Source organism: Cebus imitator, unplaced genomic scaffold, assembly GCF_001604975.1.
Source record: "Cebus imitator isolate Cc_AM_T3 unplaced genomic scaffold, Cebus_imitator-1.0 Scaffold61, whole genome shotgun sequence".
Classification (NCBI taxonomy): Eukaryota; Metazoa; Chordata; class Mammalia; order Primates; family Cebidae; genus Cebus; species Cebus imitator.
Genome location: NW_016107376.1, coordinates 1,459,371 through 1,481,855, shown reverse-complemented (window position 1 = coordinate 1,481,855; position 22,485 = coordinate 1,459,371).

Below are 22,485 nucleotides of genomic sequence, written 5' to 3'. Positions count from 1 at the left end.
CGTCCTTGCTGCTCACTTTGCAGATGGCCTATTGTGAGACTTCACGTTGTGATCATGTGAGCCAATACTTCTTAATAAACTCCCCTTTATCTGTCTATCTGTTCTATTAGTACTGTCCCTTTAGAGAACCCTGACTATTCCATAAGTCTAAGTCTGCCTTTTATCCTAACAAAATAAATTTACTTATATAATCATCTGTTGAAAGGACCATGCAAATCACAAATTAATATCTGTAACTACATCCATATCCACTAATAACTTAGGATTGTTCTTTCAACCAGTTGCTAACCACAGCATCATACACAATGATGTTAAGAGTAAATGCTTTGATGTCTGTCCCACTAAGAAGAAAGATCTACTTATTTATATTTGCTTTTGTTATTGTACAGTAAGATAACCAATTTAGTTTTTAAACCATTAATTTGAAACTTTATTAAGTAAATATAGTATACATATGTTTTTAAATTTAAAACTTTCATGTGAACATGGCTCACTGCAGCCTCAACTGCTGGGGCTCAAGGGATCCTCCCACCTCAGCCTCCTGAATAGCTGGAATGATAGGCGTACACCACCATGTGCAGCTACTTTTTAATTTTTTGTAGAGATGAGAGTCTCACTATGTTACTGAGGCTGGTGCAAACCCCTTGGCTCAAGTGATTTTCCTACCTTGGCCTCTCAAAGTGCTGGGCTTATAGGCATGAGCCACTGCATCTGGCCAGGATATATGATTTATGTGATATTAAGAGGAATAGGACCTCAGCAGTGTTGCTCACCACTGTCTTCTCCTCCTGATACCCTCATGACCTTTGTACTCCAGTGGTTGCTGTGGCACCCAGCTATATGCAGGCATAATCCTATAATATATTGTCTCAGCTGATCTAATATTTCTGCCCCAGGACTTCTCTGCTACTCTTGTGTAGGTTGTCCACTGAAATCTATTCTACCCCTTTAAGCTATGCATAAAAATGGAAGGTTGAGAAAATTAACGCTTCGTGGACTAGCCATGGACTCACGGTGCAGGAGCCTATGCATTAATACTTTCCTCTTCAGTCCTTCATGCAAACATTATGAAGTGCATCCAACAAGAGCAGCAGAACCCAGCTCCAGTTGTCCACAGGGGTGCTCAGTTCAAACATGCACATTAAAAAAAATTTTGTGGGTACATCATAGATGTATATACTTATAGGGTGCATGAGATATTTTGATATAGGCATACAATACATAATAATCACATTAAGGTAAATGGGGTATCCATCACCTCAACATTTGTCCTTTGTGTTACAAACAATCCAGTTGTACTCTTTTAGTTATTTAAAAATGTACAATTATTTTTGACTACAATCACCCTGTTATGCTAGCACATAGTAGGTCTTATTCTTTCTAACAATGTTTCTGTAGCCATTAACTGTCTCCACTACCCTTCTCAGCCTGTGGTAACCATTCTCTTACTGTGTATCTCTGTTAGTTCCATTATTTTAATTTTTAGCTCCCACAAATAAGTGAGAACATGTGAAATTTGTCTTTTTGTGCCAGGCTTATTTCATTTGACATAATGACCTCCAGTTCCATTCATGTTGTTACAAATGATGGGATCTCATTCTTTTTTTATGGCTGCATAGTACTACATTGTGTATATGTACCACATTTCAAAAATGCACGTTGTGATGTGCTTTTCCTTCTCTGTTTACTCTTCCCAGTCCCCCATTCCTGTGTCTTAGGATCACCTCCCAGAGTAAACTACCTGTACAAATTCTTGTCTTTTGGGGCAACCTGAGCCAAGATATCAGGAAAAATGACTAAAGAGGGAAGGCTCAAGTACCAAGGTACTCCCTGACATGGAGAGCCTTGGTAGTTCACTTGCCCGGCTCTCACTGTCTTTGAAATGCTGGTCTTTCTTTATTTTGTTATGAAAAATGTATGCAAAAGAATGTGCTGCATAACACTTCCTCACTGTCTATGGTAATGATCTCGTGGAGGTATTTACAAGTCAGCATATAATTATGTAATAAAAAATGCTCTGGTATCAATGACTTGTGTCACATTTATATTTATATGTGTGTGTATGTGTGTATATATATATTTTTTTCCTTTTTCCAAATTCTAAATTGAAGTAGACAAGTCAGTCAATAAAAATGGTGATACCAAATAGGCAAACTTATGAGGAATTAACTTTCCATGTAAATGGAATTGAAATACTGAAATCATGACATAAAGTAGAAACATTGATGTTATGAAAAAAGAGGAAAATATAGGAGGCAAAGAACATACTATCCCAGGGATATTTTTGCAAGGGAGGACACATAAATGGTCTGGGTTCTTCGTTTTAGCAGTTTAATTGAATTTGTGTATAAGATGATTATGAGCTTGCATTTCTTCTTAATTTCTTCTTTATTTTTCCTTTGTCTTTTTTTAAATAAGATTTGACTTCACCTTTAAACATTCTTCTGTAATCTGTATTCCTTTGGCCTGACAAAAACCACCTTCCTAGAATATATAAGGAACACTAGTATCTTTCATATTAAACACATTCATTAGAAATAACAAATTTCTTTTTGAAATTCTAGAAAACTTGGCTGATTTATTGATCTTTGTGGTATCCTTGAGTAACCGATTTCTTTTGGTGTATAATTTTTAGTGAAAAAGGATTTATTATGAATATACAAAAGCAATTTTTAGAGCCTAAGGTTGAAAATATCATTTGGCCACACAAAAAATGAGATAAACTAAATGAAATATTGCCTGAAACCAAAGCAGCAAATCTCACTCTTCCATATAAATCTTTTGTCTCTCTCTCCAGCTACAAAGCCCCTTCTCTTCATTTTTTTCCCTGGATCTTTGATTCATTTTTTTTTTTTTTGGTCTTCATAGGATTGTCTGTTTTGCTTATGTGCACAGAAAGAGAAGCAAAATATCACCATTGAATACTCCTAATTTAAACACCTTAAAAGGGCAAAGATCTGGGTGATGAGGCATAGGATGCCTTTGAGCATTTTTGTCAAACTGAATGTAATGAGATTGGCTTGTTGCTCCTAATGTTGCTGGTAAAAGTGGAAAAAGAAAAGGATGTACTCAGGGATACAAGTTCCTAACTCAAGCATAGAATGAATGAACTGAAAGCTTCTATGTCTGCCCAGAATGAAACACTTCTACCCTGTGGGGCTGAGATTGCTGAACTCCAAACCAGCATCTCATCCTGTAAGTGATTGCATTACAAAGCAAATTGAATGATCAGTCTCACAGGGTGTCTACTGTTAAGGTGAGGGCATTGATTTAAAAGGAATGGGATTCAGGAAGTTGTAGAGTGTGTGCGTGAAAACCATGAAAAACTGAGGACACTGAATCCCTAAATTTGAATGCGTCTCCCTTGCCTGTAGAAGTAGCCTCTCTGTCACCAATGAAGAGTTTAACCCTGCATTGCCTGAAGAAACTGCAGTAGCCTCCCTTGAGGCAGTTGCCAAGCAAGACAATGCTCATTCTCCTTAGGACTAATTCCAAATACCCATCTTTGCTTCTCAACCTATAACTAGACTCAAGATTTAGAGGTCCCCAAAGGTGAATTACGAAATGTGAGTCACGGAGAAGTATGCTACTGACCAGAAGAACTTCTTGGTTTTTTAATTTATACAAACAGAAACCTGTGGATATGTGTGGAAATGAATATTTAGGGTGTGGAATAATGGTGGAAGGAACTTAAAGCTGGATCAGGCTGAATTGATTGATGTGAGTCCACTAATCAGCCTTTCTGCATTTAAAGTCATAGTTCAAGGAATTACAAATAATTCTCGCAGATTGGTTGGTTGGTTGGTTGGGTGAGTGGGTAATTGTTTGGTTGAAACATGGAGCAAAAGGGGGCCCATAGTGAATGAACCTGAAATGCCAGATCTGCTTGGTTACCATAGAGGAAGCAATTCAAAAGGTTAGGGAGTTTGGAATGTTAGAGTGAATTTGTCATCTAAGACCTACTTACCCATCCTGGGAGCTTTCCCTACAGGTATGGGAAATGAACTTGTTAGAGGAGCCCCAGTATTCTTGGAGATCTATGGGATCACTGTTTCCTGTGGGCCAGAACTTACAGTGGGAGCCACAGCCACTGAATTAGGAAAACTAAATGCAATGGGAATAATTGCGTTCTGGGTTGACAGAGGCTAAGTGGTGGCACTCAACAACCTAAGGCAGGTAGATACACTTACTGTAATGAACAGCAGAGGCAAAGCAGCGATTACATTAGTCTGACTCATGCCGACTGTGGCATTGGCTAGTTAAATGTTGCGTTCCCAGAGGTGAAATAGATAGGAAGACTATTAAATTCATCCTTGATCTATGTAAGAAGAAAGTTCTAGGTCAAGAGAAAAAAGTGTAACCTGAGTCACAAAGACAGAGAGTCATGGCTTAAGTCAATTTTTAGATTTGAACGAGTTTATAGACACGGAATGTTTTGAATGAATGGGAGGTTAATTCCTTTTGAGGAAGAACCCTAGTCCACTGCTAACAATTTATACTGTTAACCTTTCTTCAAGCTTTCCCCCAAAGGACTACAGCTTTTTGCTATGGTAGCTACCCACAAGGAAAAAATAACTAATCAGACTTTAGGGAGCTACTGGACACTGACTGAAGTGGTACTGATTTCAAGAGACTCAAACCATTGCTGTGGTCTATCAGCCAACAGGGGCTTCTAGAGGACATCAGTGGACCTTTAGGTCAAGTATGTGGGCCTAGTGGATCCCCAAATCCATCCTGGTTATTGCCCCAGTTCTGGAATTCATAATTGGAATAGACATACTCAACAACTGGCAGAATTCCCATATTCATTCTCTGACCTGCGGAATCAGGGATATCGTGATGGGAAAAGATAAGTGTAAGCAACTAGAATTCCCTTTATCTAGAAAAGTAGTAAACTGAAATGTATATCATGTTCCTGGAGAGTTCCAGGAGATAAGTGCCACCAGCAAAGACTTGAAAGAGATGGGGGTGGTGATTCCCACCACATTCCTGTTCAATTCACTTATTGTGCCTGTGCAGAAGACAGGTGGATCTTGGAGAATGACAGTGGATTAGTATAACCTACCCAGGTGGTGACTCTAATTGTAGCTGCTGTATCAGATAATGTAGTTTCATTATTTGAGCAAATTAACACATTTCCTGGCACTTGGTATGTAGTTATTATTCTGACATGTGCCTTTTCTCTGTACCGGCCCATAAGGTTCATGAGAAAGATTTTACTTTCAACTGTCAATGCTAGCAATGCATCTTCACTGTTCTACCTCAGTGGTACATCTACTCTTTAGCCTTGCATCGCATTTCAGTTTTCAGGGATCTTGTTAGACTTTCCATTCCACAAGATATTATGCTGGTCCGTTATATTGATGACATTTTGCTGATTTGACCTAGAGAGCAAGAAGTGGAAACTACACTGGACTCACTGGTAAGACATTTGTATGTGACAGGGTGGGATATAAATCGGTCTAAAATTTGGGAGCCTTCTAGCTCAGTGAAATTTCTAGAGATCAGGTGATATAGGACATGTTGAGATATTCCCTTTAAAGTGAAGGATATGTTGTTTGCCTCTGACCTTTCCTACAACCAAAAAAGGAGTTCAATGCCTAGTGGGCCTCTTTAAATTTTAGAGACCACATATTCCTCATTTGGTCACTCCAGGACTGTATGGAGTGACCCAAAAAGCTCCTAGTTTTGAGTCAGTCTCATAAAAAGAGAAGGTTCTGCAACAGGTCCAGGCTGCTCTGCCAGCTGCTCTGCTAGTTGGGCCATGTGATCCAGCAGATCCAATGGAGTCTGAGGGGTCAGTGGTAGGTAGGGATGTTGTTTGATGCCTTTGGCTGACCCTTATGGGAGAATCAAAAAGGATGACTAAACTCCTTTTTATTTAATTTTAATTTATTTTATTTTGAGACAAGGTCTTGCTCTGTGGCCCAGGTAGGAGTGCAGTGGTGCGATCACAGTTCACTGCAGCCTTGACCTCCTGAGCTCAAGCAGTCAGTCCTCCCACCTAAGCCTCCTGAGTGGCGGGGACTACAGGTACACACCACTGTGCCTAGTTAATTTTTTGATTTTTTTTTTTCTTGTAATGTTACCTAGGCTTGTCTTAAACTCCTGAGCTCAAGCAATCCTCTTACCTTGGCCTCCCAAAGTTCTGAGATTATATGCGTGAGCCATTGTGTCTGGCCTTTACTCTGTTTTTCTTAAACAATTCTCAAATTGCTTCTGGTCCTTAGTAGAGCTATGGGCCATCAAGTTACCTTTGAAGCTGAGTTGTCTACCATGAACTGGGTTTCGTCTGATCTAGAAAAATAGTAAACCGAAATTCATACTAAGACATAAAGTTGGGCATACATAACACATACATAGCAGCACTCCGTCATCACATGGTGGTGATGCACATATGATCGGGACCAAGTAGGCCCTGAAGGCACAATTAAGTTACATGAAGAAGTGGCCCAAATGTCCATGGTCCCCACTCCTGCTACACTTTCTTTTCTCTTTCAGCCTGTGACCGTAGCCTCATGGAGAGTTTTGTATGATTCAATAACAGAGGAAGGGTAAATTCAGTCTGGCTTATGGGTAGTTGTGCATTATATGCATATAGTATCCAAAACTGGACAGCTGTCACAATACAGCCTTTTACTGGGACATCCCTGAAGGACAGAGGTGAAGGGAAGTCTTCCCACTGGAAAGAACTTCCACCAGTGCATCTGGTTCTTCATTTTGCTTGGAAGGAGAATTGGCTAGATGAGCAATTATAAACTGGTTTATAGGCCATGGCCAATTGTTTGGCTGCATCCTCAGGGACTTGGAAAGAACAGGATTGGAAAATTGGTGATAAGCAAATCTGGGAGAGAAATATGTAGATAGACCTCTCTGAATGGGCAAAAAACGTGAATATATTTGTATACCATGTGAATGTTCACTAAAGGGTGACCTTAATAGAGGGAGATTTTGATAATCAAGTGGACAGCATGATCCATTCTTTTGATACCAGCCAACCTCTTGCCTTAGCCACCCTTGTCTCTGCCCTATGGGCTCATGAACAAAATGACCATCATGACAGAGAGAGAGATTAGGGATAGGATAACAACATTCACTTTTACTTACCGAGGGCAACCTCATTATAGCTACTGTTGAGTGGCTACTGTGTCAGCAGCAGAGACCAACATGGAATCCTCAGTATGGCATCATTTTCTGGGGTGATTAGGCAGCTGCCTGGGGCAGATCATCATTACATTGAACTGCTTCCATCATGGAAGGGGTAGTGTTTTATTCTTATTGGAATAGACCCTCTGGATCTGATTTGCTTTCCCTGCATACAATTCTGCCAAAACTACCACCTATAGACTTACAGAATGCTTTTACAACCTCATGGTATCCAGTATAACATTGCTTCTGATCAAGGAACTCACTTCACAGTAAATTAAGTATAGTAGTGGGCTTCTGTTCATGGAATTCATAGTATTTACCATGTTGCCCACCAATCTGAAGTAGCTTCCTTGATAGAATGATGGAATGGCGCTTTGAAGACTCAGTTACAGCACCAGATAGATGGCAGTACCTTGCAGGGCTGGGTCTACATTTTCCAGGAGGCTTTGTATACTCTGAATCAGAGTCCAGTCCGCGGTGTTGTTTATCCCATAGGCAGGATTCACAGATCCATGTATCAAGGAGTGAAAATGGGAGTGGTACTACTCATCATTACTCCTAGTAATCTGCTACCAACATTTTTGCTTCCTGTTCCTGCAGCTTTATTGTCTGCTGGTCTAAGGGTATTAGTTGCAGAGGGAGGAATGCATACACTAGAAATTAAAACAATTCCATTCAGTGGAAAGTTCAGACTGCCACCTGGACCCCTTGGGCTCCTCACATCTCTGAGTCAACAGGCTAATCAGGGTGTTATAGTATTGGCAGGCACAACTGATCCTGACTGTCAAAAGGAAATTGGACTGCTGTGCTAAAGTAGTAGCAAGAAAGAGTATGTCTGGAATAGAGGAAGTCACTTAGGGTGTATCTTAGTGTTATTATGCCCTGTGATTACAGTCAATGGAAAATGACAACAGACCAATCCAGGAAGGACTACTAATGGTCCAGACTCCTGAGGAACGGAAGCTTGGGTCATTCTACCTAGTAAAGAACCATGACCACCTGAGGTGCTTGCTAACGGCAAAAGGAATAAAGAATGGGTAACAGAAAAAGGCACCTATACATATTAATACCAGCTATGACCACATGATCAGTTACAGAAGTGAAGTCTGTAATTGTCATGAGTATTTTTTCCTTATTTTGTTGTGAATATGTATGTGCATATTTATTTTATTTTTCTCTGTTATTTTATCCCGTTATTTTGTAGCATAAGAGATACTGACTTATAATATTTAAGTACTCTTTTTTTTTTTTTNTGGAGATAGAGTTTTGCTCTTTTTGCCCAGGCTGGAGTGCAATGGCACGATCTCGGCTCACTGCAACCTCCACCTCCTGGGTTCAAGCAAGTCTCCTGCCTCAGCCTTCAAAGTAGCTGAGATTACAAGCATGTGTCAACACCTGGCTAATTTTCTGTATTTAGCCACCTGACTAATTTTTGTATTTAGTAGAGACAGGGTTTCACCATGTTGATCAGACCTGTCTCCAACTCCTGACCTCAGGTGATCCACCCACCTTGGCCCCCGAAAGAGCTGGGATCACAAGTGTGCCATCACATACATGTTCTCATGATATGTAATGACTACTCTTCAAGTAAAAGGACTTGACAGCATCATTTATCATAGTTCGTGGTAAATTTACGTGGTAATTGGAGTCACCATCTGTGTTAGCTAATTGATTTTGTCCAAAGGAAAAACTAAACTCATACCTTTATGACAGAATGTAGTTAGTGTTGGAGTAAGGTGCCCAACTAAGTGAGACTCCAATCCTCTGATAGAAACTGGGAGACAGGACACTGTCTTCCTTTATGATTATATGTCAAAGAGATGGCTCCCAGGTGCTTGAGAAATTCTTGGTTTGTAAAGTTGGCAAAAGGCTTATTTAGGTTTTAAAAGGATTTACATCTCAAAGGGACATAGAAGGCATTTATCATAACAAGTTTTCTAAAGAAAATGATCTGAAAGCAGAAGAGGAAGGTGGTGTCTCCCTTTTTGCAGCACAGAAAGTTAACTGTTTTCTCTTTTAATTTATATTTACCTTTATATTAGACATCATTAGCTTAGGAAGTTCATCTTTCCTATTGTATGGAGTAGGAATTCATTCATCTTCACAAACAGTAATTACCCTTCATGATATGGTAATTGTATAACTACAAGTATTTATTTATGTATTCTCTTGCCAGTGAACATTTGGCGGCTGCTGCTGCTTCTCCTTTTTGAGGTGCAGTTTCGCTCTGTCATCCAGGCACGAGAATCCGGGAGGTGGAGATTGCAGTGAGCCTCCCAAAGTGCTGGGATTACAGGTGTGAGCCACTGCACTCGGCTGTATTTCTTCTTTTTATGTGTTTTTCAGTTAGTCATTTGTCTCTTCCTTCTTGATTCATGAGAATTGTTTACGTATTCTAACTTATGCTCTACCAATTGTAAGATTATCTTTTAGGCTATTTGATTTTACATCTTCTTTTAAAATATCTTTTTATCAAAAAGAAACCATAATTTTAATGAGTCAAGTTTATTTTGTAATCATGATTTGTGCTTTTGTATCCTGTTTAAGAAAATCTTCCGTACCACAGGGTCCCAAAAATATTAACCTGTATGTTTTTTAAAATTGAAAAATCTCTTTTCACTTTTAAATCTTTAATCCAGAAATGATTTTTCTGTATGATGTGAGATAAGAGTTCCCATTTCTTTTTATTTTAATGTGTTTAACCAATTATTCCAGCCGCACTGCTTCATAAATTCACGTTTCCAACATCATTATTTAAGCTCCAGTTCATCTTTACTAATTTACAGTGCCCACTTTATCAAATATTATGTTGCCTTGTATATGAGGGTCTCTTTTTGAGGCTGTTACAGAGAGTCCCAAGTGGTAAGGCCCATGTTCATTGATGTGATGAGGATAAATGGAATGTGCTGTACTTTTATTTTTGGTTTCTAGTTCATTTAATCCTGCTATTGATTCTCTTATCCCTTTATCTTTCTTTGTTTTATTTTTTTGTCTTTTTATGACTTTTTAAAGGATATTTTCTTAAAAACATGATATATATTAAATTGTGTTAAATATCTATTTTGAAATGATATTAAATTATTAATATAAAATTCTGCTATTGGGGCTCTGAATCTTTTTGTTATTTTTACTGACTTTCACTCAAGATAACTTGTGTTCTGTGTAATTGATAGTTGTTTTGGTCTAATATTTGACTTTAGAAAATTACATTAGGGCTTAGTGGAAGACGATTTTTTTCCCAAAAGGATTTGTGTTGTCATCCTGGGTCTACTTCAATTAATATTTTGGCCTCTGCTTCCCCAAATCACACACATGCTATGAAACCAAGCCCTAGCCACATGTGGTGACAGTCTACAGTTAGAATTTTTTATGAGACTGTTTTTTTCTTCTAATATATTTCTCTCCTTTAACTGAAGCTGGGACAGACAAGTTTTCTTCTTAGCTCTCTTAACTCTGCTGCAGGCCCGAGTTGCCCAGGTCATCCTTCCACCTCGTTAGAGTTGTTTCTTTTGACAGGGGGGCTTATGCCCAGCAGTCTTTCCGCTGGCAAAGACCCACAGTCTAACCCTCTGTTATCCACCTGGTGTGAGCTCAGTCCCAAAGCTTCAGGCTCCTGTTGTTGGCATCTGCCCCCAGGACATTTCCAGCTTCGTATTTTCTTTCTCACTGTGCTTGTAGCTTATTATTATGTTGATTTTTTTTTTTTTTTTTGCCTTTGGGAATTTTTCTGGACTTTCTTTTTAGCTTAACAATACATTTAAAAGTATGTGGATTCTTAAACAATGTATCTAGTATGTATTTTTTTGTGTCATAGGTTGGGGTAGAGAGATTGGAATGTTAATCCCCAAATGGCCAGAAAAAAAATGTGTCGCCTTATTTTCAGAAATACAAGGAACCAACGTTTCAATTACTCTGAACTTTAAGGGAAAAAGAAAATAAGTGATGTGGGAAGGTATATTGCAAATGACTCCAAATTTTGGCAGGGACACGGAGTAATTTGGCCATGTATCACAAAGGGTGACATTTTACTTTAGCCACAACTTCTGCAATGCCTGCAGTACAGAAGAGACTGATTTATTAATTCCATTCTCTATCTTACCGTAAAGCTGTTGCCCTAAATTACTTTGAAAAGGCTATAGATTATATAGCAATTCTTATAGGGAGCCCTAGATATACAGAAAGCCACAATCATAGAATTCCTAATAAAATTTTCTCAGCTGAGTCTGTGTTCTAAGATCCTTCTTTCTTACAGTATCTACAGCACTAACTTTATCTTAGAACCGATATAACTTCAGCATAAGCCCCACATTTAGAAAGTAATGATTTCATTTTCATTATAAACCAAGTAATACCACTTCAATAATAGAATTGAAGCGTTTTCCATATATCTTATTAAAGATGTAAAACTTGGGAAATTGAAGATTTTGAGTTAACATAGGAAAATCTAAATGTCCTTCTGACTTATTTTTTCTTTCCCAGTTCATTCTGCAGACAAATATGAGACTCTTTTCTGAAAGCAAAAATCTCAGTATATGGGCCTTTGTCAACTCCGGAAACTTTAATTCTAATTTTTTCTAAATCTTTCTTAGACTTTTCTATTTGGATGCTCAATTTACAATCAAATGCTATCCACTTGATTCCAAGACTTTTACTCCATTAAACCAAGATGTGTTGATGCCTTACTTTATTGTATTCTGTGCAAGGCAAGGTGAGTCAAATTGAACTAGCCATAGTACTGCCTTCCAGGGGACATTTAGTCTGACATGGGCAGTAGGAGTAGGAGCAGAGAGGAACAAAAAGCATCTTTTAAAAAGCCACATAATGTTTTAAGGTCTATAATAGAAGTTTACGTAAGTATTTCTTTCTTTTCTTAATTTTCATAGCATTTTATCTCCATGTCTTATCGTCAGTTTCTTCTTTGAGTATATTTACCCTTTCGATGATATTAAAGTTTTTGAGAAGCAAAATGTAGATATGTTCTGTGATATCTTTTTTTTTTAATTCTACAACATATTTAGTGGAGTGCCTTGCATGCAAAAGTAACAATAACTTAATGACAACAGTAACACCAATAATTAAATAAATCACTTGAAATGATTAACTCTGGCCAACATGGTGAAACCCGTCTCTACTAAAAATACAAATACTAGCTGGGCATGGAGGTACACACCTGTAATCCCAGCTACTTGGGAGGCTGAGGCAGAAGAGTTGGTTGAATACAGGAGGCGGAGGTTGCAGTGAGCCGAAATCATGCCCCTGCACTCTAGACTAGACAACAGAGCAACACTCCATCTCAAAAAAAACCAAAAACCGAAAAAACCACCGGTTAACTATGTACTAGTCCCTGTTCTAGGGTTTTATGTATATTAATTCTGTATATACAGGTATTATAATTATGATAATTATGTATATTAATTCTGTGCCCCAGTTCACATAGCTAGTAATGCAGAATCCAGAGCTGGGATACAATAGATACTTATAAATATAGATTGAAGACATAATAAATTATTGTTAGATAGCTTTTTTTAAACAACAACAAAAAAACCCTTAAACACAAAAGCCTTGGAAATTCAAATACTAATTTGGGTTTGGGATTGCATCATTGGCAGGGGCAGTAGAACTATATCTGCATTAAAGGACTTTATTTATGTCTGATAGGAAGTCTCTTCATGCCTTTACCTGAAGTCATGAAAGATTGACACGTTCTACCTCTAGCAATTCTTTGATTTTTTTTGTTCTGTTTTTCAAGTTGGACAGTCCTCAAAGGACAGAAACTTCATTGGCATGCTAGACATTTCTTGTGTATTACATGGAAACTTCCCAATGCTCTGAATATAAATAAGCTTTACCCGCAATGCATAACAACTGACTTCCTAACGCGCATATTAATGGAACACACTGAACTGAATGAAAGTCATCTGGTAACCTGGACCCTTTTTGCCTTCATGGTCCTTTACCTTCAGGCCCTAAAATAATCATAGCTTGTTGGAGTTAGAAAGGGAAAAGGAATCACACAGTCCAACTGTCTCCTTTTACAGGCCAGAAAGTTACAGTTTAGAGAAGCTCTGACTCACCCTCAGCCACACTATAAATTAACAAAGAATGGAACAGTCCTGGTGAGAGATATGACCGAGATGCACAGAATAATTACGGACATGATCAGAGGGTAACGTGAGTTATTATGATAAAAAGAAAACTATATAAACCATTCTCTGTATTTGAGTAATTAATACTTAGCAGAGAACAGTAAGTAGGCAGAAGTAGTCACACTACAAAGCGATCTGATAGGGAATGCACACGTGATAGATGCTAGATTATATGGGATTGTGGAGGACTGATGGGTGCATTTTGGCTGTTGTATTCATTTGTTCATTTGAAATATTTTTATCTAGCCTGTGTTCCAGGGGAATGCAGCAGAATTTAGATTAACCAGGGATCTTGTGTTCTGGGGAAGGGGTGATTATAAATTTATGCAAAATTGCAAAAAGCATAGGTTTTGTTAGGAAATCGGCATCTATTATGAGAATAATATAATTTAAACCCTGTGTGACATGGTAAAAGCCCCATAAAACTGCATACCTCCACCACACCTAGGCTTTCTGTTGAAACTGCTCTCTATAACCCAAATGTGAATAAGTAAATAAGGACTGTAATTTCCACCCTACCCAGACGATGTGTAAACAAATGCTAATCTTGACTTTTGTGAACCACTTAAGTAACAATCAGAATGTCAAAAGTCCCCTGGCCCTCTGAGTGTCCGGAGCCCCTCACCCTCACTTCTCCCAGGAATCCACTGGAATGTCCAGAGCCCCTCACCCTCATCTCCGCCCAGGAGGTGATTTACAGAATCCACTAGCCCTCAGAACATCTGAAGCCCCTCACCCCCACCCCCACCCCTACCCCTCACCCTCACTCCTGAGGTGGTTTTACGGGTATAAAAGGTCTTGACACCCTCCTTTTGGGGCCACAGGTTGGAGAGATGCGAGTCCTCCACGGCTGCCGGCAATAAAGACCCTGCAATTTGGCAAACTTTGGTGTTGACTTTCTATGCTCGGGCCAGTACAACACTTGGTTTGGGATGATTTATTTCTTTGTAGTCACACAATGGATGAGAGAGATGGAGTTTATTAGTAGGAACAGTAGTGCTGAAATTCTTTCAGTAGTCTATGTATGAGATACTGCTAGAAAAGTGGGGACAGAAGGAATTGGAGAGAAGCAATGGTTTTTGTTGTTTCAAGAATTTCATTGAATGAAGAAATTACTGCATGGGATAAACATGACTTCATATATTTCATTGCGCCATTGTAGCAACAAGTAGCTTTTCATATCAGCCATTAGAGGTTGGCTGTGTGTAATTGCAAATTACATCATAAGGAACAATCATAAGGAATGGAATTCCAAATATGAATATGAATTCCAGGAAACAATCATAAGCAATGAGATTCCAAATAATATAAGAGAGTCTTCCAGGCAACTTTTGGCCCAGAAGGTTCTATGCCCCTGCCTAAAACTGGGAAGATCTGAAAACTCACACAGAAGAAAGCTTATGGCAGGAGGGCATTGTTCGGAAAGTAGAGGTCAGTTTCAAAGCACATCTTTGTTTCTGTCCTTTTTCTCTGTGCATTTTAAAATGGCTGAGTTCAGACTGCAGATAAAAATTTTAATCCGATTCTTCTCAGGCATTATTAGAATTTTTTGGTGGCATAAAACCTCTTGGCAAGCATAATTGTTAAGCATATTCAAGCCTTTGTACGTAAACCTTTGCTGGTATTTCACATTATCCCCTTAGGAAATGCTACTAGAAGAGAAATGAATGGACCATTTCCAGTTACTTTTGTTTCTGATAGTTTTTGTATTATTCTTGAGAGTGTAGGAAGTTGAAGAGGTGAAGAGTATTTCATTATTCCTTTCAAATGCATACATGAGAAGTTGAACATGAATTATCAAAGCATGTCAATGGCTGACTCAGAATGAAATAATACTGATTACTTGAATGGCTGATGACTTGGTTCTAGTGATACAGACAGAAGAGGGCCAGGGTTGTGGGTCCCTGGCGAAGCCCCACCCTCAAACCTAGACCAGTGGCTCACAGTGAGAACATGCATTCCTGTTTCCTGCTGTAATGTTGCCTTTTCCAAAACCACCCATGGCCTGCCCTGCCCCCTATCCTGTACCCGTAAAAACCTCAGGCTCCTTTGACAGCAGAGTTGCAGAGAGGAGAGAAGAGAAGTAGCTTGACTTTGGAGGTGAGGCTTCTTGGCGGGATCTTAGAGGAGAGTTTGGCTGGGGATGGCTGAACTCTAGGGGAAGACCACCTTCCCGCTCCATCCTCTTCCCAGCTCTCCATCCCACTGAGAGCCACTTTTTTTCTTTCTTTTTTTTTGGAACGGGGTCTCACTCTGTCTCCAGGTTTCAGTGCAGTGGTGCAATTTCATGAGAGCCACTTTCAACAGCAGTAAAATCCCGTGTTTACCTTCTTCAATTTGTTTGTGCAACGTGATTCTTCCTAGATGCCAAATAAGCTCAGGATACAGAGGGCTGCCACATTGAGCTGTTAAACACTTAAGTTCTCTGTGGACAGCAAAGGTAAAGGAGTGTACTATAACACATGCCCTCTGGGGCTCCAGGGGGTCACAGGTACCCCCTTGATGCTGCCATTGGGCCGCATGGAATTCTGTTCCTGCCAACACCCGGAAGCACTTGTCCCAGCCCCTGTACTTGTTCACCTTGCATGGTCCTCCTCCCTTGAAGGGTTGAGAGTTGCAGGCTGAGTGGATGAGCCACCTGTTTAGTGAGTCCAGTGAAGGGGGTCAGGGAAAATTTGGTTTTACTATGTTTTTTGTATATTACCTTCTTTAGACTTTGAAACAATTCTGAGTCAGGTATTATTATTCTGACTTTGCAAGTATAGAAACTGGGGCTGTGAGGGTTAGCCAAGGCCTGCAAGCTCCTATGTTTGACTCCAGAGTTTACTCGCAGTCTGATGACACCAATTAATAAAACTAGACAATAACCTGAATGGGAACATCCAAGCCATTTGTGGTTAAGGGCTTTACCCTTAACCCCATGAAAGAACTATTTTCTCACCTGAAAACATCCCTTTAATTTTCCCTTCTTGTCTTAAATACTCTGCTGAAGTTGCTTTCCTCACAAGTAGATTTTAGCTGTTCTTCCTGCTTCCACCTTTAAATGCACAGCCCTTGTACCTATAACCACAGTGTTGTTAGACCTTACTGTAGTATCTGTATATTTAAGATCACTTAGCCTGTAGTTCATTCTATAGTATAAATTCAGTAATTATAAAGTAATTCTTTTGCCTTCAGCATAAAGTTAGATGTACAAAAGTTCTTGAAGACTAAACATTTTTCTTTTTTATATATGTTATTGCACTTTAGGTTCTGGGGTACATGTGAAGAACATGCAGGATTGTTGCATAGGTACATACATGGCAATGTGGTTTGCTGCCTCCATCCCCATCACCTATATCTGGCATTTCTCCCCATGTTATCCCTCTCCAACTCCTTACCCCCTGCAGTCCCTCCACTGCTCCCTCCCAAAAGACCCCAGTGTGTGACACACCCCTCCCTGTGTCCATATGTTCTCATTGTTCAACACCCACCTATGAGTGAGAACATGCAGTGTTTGATTTTCTTTTCTTGTGTCAGTTTGCTGAGAATGATGGTTTCCAGGTTCATCCATGTCCTTACAAAGGACACAAACTCATCGTTTTTTATGGCTGCATAGTATTCCGTGATGTATATGTGCCACATTTTCCCTGTCCAGTCTATCATCGATGGGCATTTGGGTTGGTTCCAGTTCTTTGCTATTGTAAACAGTGCCCCAGTGAACATACATGTGCATGTGTCTTTATAACAGAATGATTTGTAATCCTTTGGATATATACCCCTTAATGGGATTGCTGGGTCAAATGCAATTTCTATTTCTAGGTCCTTGAGGAATCCCCACACTGTCTTCCACAATGGTTAAACTAATTTACACTCCCGCCAACAATGTAAAAGTGTTCCTGTTTCTCCACATCCTATGCAGCTTCTGTTGTCTCCTGATTTTTTAATGATCGCTGTTCTAACTGGTGTGAGATGGTATCTCAATGTGGTTTTGATTTGCATTTCTCTAATGACCAGTGATGATGAGCATTTTTTCATAATGTTTGTTGGCTTTATATATGTCTTCTTTTGAAAATTGTCTATTCATATCCTTTGCCCACTTTTGAATGGGTTTTTTGTTTTTATTTCTTGTAAATCTTTTTTAGTTCTTTGTAGATTCTGGATATTAGCCCTTTGTCAGTTGGGTAGATTGCAAAAATTTTTTCCCATTCTATTGGTTGCCGGTTCACTCTAATGATTGTTTCTTTTGCTGTGCAGAAGCTCTGCAGTTTAATTAGATCCCATTTGTCTATTTTGGCTTTTGTTGCCAATGCTTTTGGTGTTTTACTCATGAAGTCCTTGCCTATACCTATGTCCTGAATGGTTTTGCCTATGTTTTCTTCCAGGGTTCTTATGGTGTTAGGTCTTATGTTTAAGTCTTTAATCTATCTGGAGTTTATTTTAGTGTAAGGTGTCAGGAAGGGGTCCAGTTTCAGCTTTCTGCACATGGCTAGCCAGTTTTTCCAACACCATTTATTAAGCAGGGAATCCTTTCCGCATTGCTTGCTTTTGTCAGGTTTGTCAAAGATCAGATGATTGTGGATGTGTGGCATTGTCTCCGAGGCCTCTGTTCTGTTCTGTTGGTCTATATCTCTGTTTTGATAATAGTACCATGCTGTTTTGATTACTGTAGCCTTGTAGTATAGTTTGAAGTGAGGTAGCATGATGCCTCCAGCTTTGCTCTTTTTGCTAAGGATCGACTTGGCTATGCGGGCTCTCTTTTGGTTCCATATGAAGTTTAAGGTGTTTTTTTCCAGTTCTGTGAAGAGCATCGTAGGTAGCTTGATGAGGATAGCATTGAATCTGTAAATTACTTTGGGCAGTATGGCCATTTTCACAATATTGATTCTTCCTAACCATGAGCATGGAATATTTTTCCATCTGTTTGTGTCCTCTCTTATTTCGTTGAGCAATGGTTTGTAGTTCTCCTTGAAGAGGTCCTTTACGTCATTTGTTAGTTATATTCCTAGGTATTTTATTCTCTTTGTAGGAATTGTGAATGACAGTTCATTTTTGATTTGGCTCTCTTTAAGTCTGTTAATGGTGTATAGGAATGCTTGTGATTTTTGCAATTAATTTTGTATCCTGATACCTTGCTGAAGTTGCTTATCAGTTTCAGGAGATTGTGGGCTGAGATGATGGGGTCTTCTAAATACACTATCTTGTCGTCTGCAAATAGAGACAATTTGACTTCCTCCTTTCCTAATTGAATACCCTTTATTTCTTTTTCTTGCCTGATTGCTCTGGCTAGAACTTCTAATACTTTATTGAATATGAGTGGTGAGAGAGGGCATCCTTGTCTAGTGCCAGATTTCAAAAGAAATGCTTCTAATATTTGCCCATTCAGTATGATACTGGATTTAGGTTTGTGGTAAATAGCTTTTAGTATTTTGAAGTATGTTCCATCGATACCTATTTTATTGAGAGTTTTTAGCATAAAGGACTGTTGAATTTTGTCGAAGGCCTTCTCTGCATCTATTGAGATAATCATGTGGTTTTTGTCTTTGGTTCTGTTTATGTGGTGAATTACGTTTATAGACTTGTTATGTTGAACCAGCCTTGCATCCCTGGGATGATGCCTGCTTGATTGTGATGGATAAGCTTTTTGATGTGCTGTTGCAATCGGTTTGTTAGTATTTTATTGAAGATTTTTGCATCTATATTCATCGTGGATATTGTCCTGAAGTTTTCTTTTCTTGTTGAGTCTCTGCCAAATTTTGGTATCAGGATGATATTGGTCTCATAAAATGATTTGGGGAGGATTCCCTCTTTTTGGATTGTTTGGAATGGTTTTAGAAGGAGTGGTACCAGCTCCTCATTGTATATCTGGTAGAATTTGTCTGGGAACCCATCTGGACCTGGGCTTTTTTTGATTGGTAGGCAATTAATTGCTGCCGTAACTTTAGCCCTTGTTATTGGTCTAATCAAATTTTCAACTTTTCCTGGTTTAGGCTTGGGAGGGAGCAAGTGTCCAGGAATTTATCCATTTTTCCAGGTTTACTAGTTTCTGTGCATAGAGTTGTTTGTACTAATATCTGATGATGGTTTGTATTTCTGTGGAATCTGTGGTGATATCCCCTTTATTGTTTTTTATTGCATCAATTTGATTATTCTCTCTTTTCTTTTTTATTAACCTGGCTAGTGGTCTGTCTATTTTGTTGATCTTTTCAAAAAACCAGCTCCTGGATTTATTAACTTTTTGAAGGGTTTTTTTATGTCTCTATCTCCTTCAGTTCTGCTCTGATCTTAGTTATTTCTTGTCTTCTGCTAGCTTTTGAGTTTTTTTTTTATCTTGTCCCTCTAGCTCTTTCAATTTTGATGATAGAGTGTTGATTTTAGATCTTTCCTTGCTTCTCGTGTGGGCATTTATTGCTATAAATTTTCCTCTAGACACTGCTTTAAATGCATCCCAGAAATTATGGTACATTGTGTCTTCATTCTTGTTGGTTTCGAAGCATTTATTTTTGACTTTGTTTCATTGTTTATCCAGTCAACATTCAAGAGCCAGTTGTTCATTTTTCATGAAGTTGTGCGGTTCTGAGTGAGTTTCTTAATCCTGAGTTATAATTTGATTGCACTGTTGTCTGAGAGAGTGTTTGTTATGATTTCCGTTCTTTTGCATTTGTTGAGGAGAGATTTACTTCCAATTATGTGGTCAGTTTTAGAGTGGGTGTGATGTGGTGCTGAGAAGAATGTATATTCTGTGGATTGAGGGTGAAGAGTTCTGTAAATGTCTGTTAGGTTTGCTTGGTCCGGGTCTGAGTTCAAGTCCTGGATATCCTTGTTAATTTTCTGTCTCGTTGATCTGTCTAATATTGACAGTGGAGTGTTAAAGTCTCCCACTATTATTGTGTGGGAGTCTAAGTCTCTTTGTAGGTTGTTAAGAACTTGCTTTATGTATCTGGCTGCTCCTGTATTGGGTGAGTATATATTTAGGATCATTAGCTCTTTTTGTTGCATTGATTCTTTTACCATTCTGTAATGTCCTTCTTTGTCTCTTTTGATCTTGTTGGTTTAAAGTCTATTTTATCAGAGACTAGAATTGCAATTTCTGCTTTTTTTTTGCTCTCCATTTGCTTGGTAAATCTTTCTCCACCCCTTTCTTTTGAGCCCATGTGTATCCTTGCACATGAAATGGGTTCCTTGGATACAGCACACCAATGGGTTTTGAATTTTTATGCAATTTGCCAGCCTGTGTCTTTTGTTTGGGGCATTTAGCCCATTTGCATTTAAGATTAATACTGTTATGTGTGAATTAGATTCTGCCATTTTGTTGCTAGGTGGTTGTTTTGTCCATTAGTTGATGCAGTTTCTTCATTATGTTGATGCTCTTTACCATTTGGTACATTTTGGAGTTGCTGGTACTGGTTGTTTCTTTCTATGTTTAGTGCTTCTTTTAGGAGCTCTTGTAAGGCAGGCCTGGTGGTGATGAAATCTCTGAGCAATTGCTTGTTCGTAAAGGATTTTATTTCTCCTTTGCTTATGAAACTTAGTTTGGCTGGATATGAAATTCTACATTGAAAGTTCTTTTCTTCAAGGATTTTGAATATTGGCCCCCACTCTCTTCTGGCTTGTAGGGTTTCTGCTGAGAGATCCTCTGTGAGTCTAATGGGCTTCCCTTTATGGGTGACCAGACCTTTCTCTCTGGCTGCTCTTAGCATTTTTTCCTTCATTTCAGCCCTGGTGAATCTGATGATTATGTGCCTTGGGGTTGTTCTTCTTGAGAAATATCTTTGTGGCATTCTGTGTATTTCCTGGACTTGAATATTGGCCTACCTTGCTGGGGAAGTTCTCCTGGATAATATCCTGAATAGTGTTTTCCAGGTTGGATTCATTCTCTCTGTCACATTCAGGTACACCTATCAAATGTAGATTAGGTCTTGTCACAGAATTCCATATTTCTCGGAGGCTTTGTTCATTTCTTTTCACTCTTTTTTTCTCTAATCCTGCCTTCTCGTTTTATTTCATTGAGTTGATCATCAATGTCTGATATCATTTCTTCTGCTTGGTTGATTCAGCTATTGAAACTTGTGTATGCTTTGCGAAATTCTCCTGTCATTTTTTTCAGCTCCATTAAGTCATTTATATTCTTCTCTAAGCTGTTTATTCTCATTATCATTTTTCAAACCTTTTTTCTAGGTTCTTAGTTTCTTTGTATTGGGTTAGAACATGTTCTTTTAGGTTAGAGAAGTTTGTTATTACCCACCTTCTGAAGCCTGTTTCTGTCACTTCATCAGACTCATTCTCCAGCCTCATTCCCTTGCTGGTGAGGAATTGCGATGCCTTGGATGAGGAGAGGCATTCTGGTTTTGGGTGTTTTCATCCTTTTTGTGCTAGTTTTTTCCCATGTTTGTGGATTTATCTACCTGTGGTCTTTATAGTTGGTGACTTTCAGATGGGGTCTCTGAGTGGACATCCTTTTTGTTGATGATGAAGTTATTTCTTTCTGTTTTTTAGTTTTCCTTCTAACAGCCAGGCCCCTCTGCTGTAGGACTGCTGGAGGTCCACTGCAGACCCTGCGTGCTTGGGGATCACCTGCAGGGGCTCAAGAACAATAAGGGTTGCTGCCAGTTTCTTCTTCTGATATGTTAGTCCCAGAAAGATACCTGCCAGATGTCAGCCTGACCTCTCCTTTATGAGGTGTCTCTTTGGATATATGGGGGTCGAGGAGTTGCTTGAGGAGACTGTCTGTCCCTTATAGGAACTCAAGTGCTGAGCTGTGAGCTCCATCATTCCGTTTTGAGCTCCTGGGGAGGTACGTTTTAGTCTGCTGCAGGGGAACTCGTAATCACCTTTTTGTCCCAGGTGGTCTGTCCTGGGAAGGTGGGGCTTTATTTATAAGTTCCTGATGTGCTGCTGCCTTTTTTCAGAGATGCCCTGCCCAGAGTGGAGGTAGCCTAGTCACAGTTAAACATTTTTAAATGTGAAGTTTGCAAGACTTTGGCCCCCCAGGTATTTCTCCCCACCCTTCTAGTTAAAACCCAGTTGTTCATTCAACAGGTGCTGAGCCATGCACTCATCTTTGGAGCTCTTCCCTGCTTTGTGGTTAGCATAACCTATTTCCTAGGACTTGCTGAGAGTTTGAACAACAAATAATATTTATAACAAAATTGACTGGGCTTTCTCCTTTTGTAAAATACTTTCTCCAAGAAATTAAAGAGTATAGTTTGAA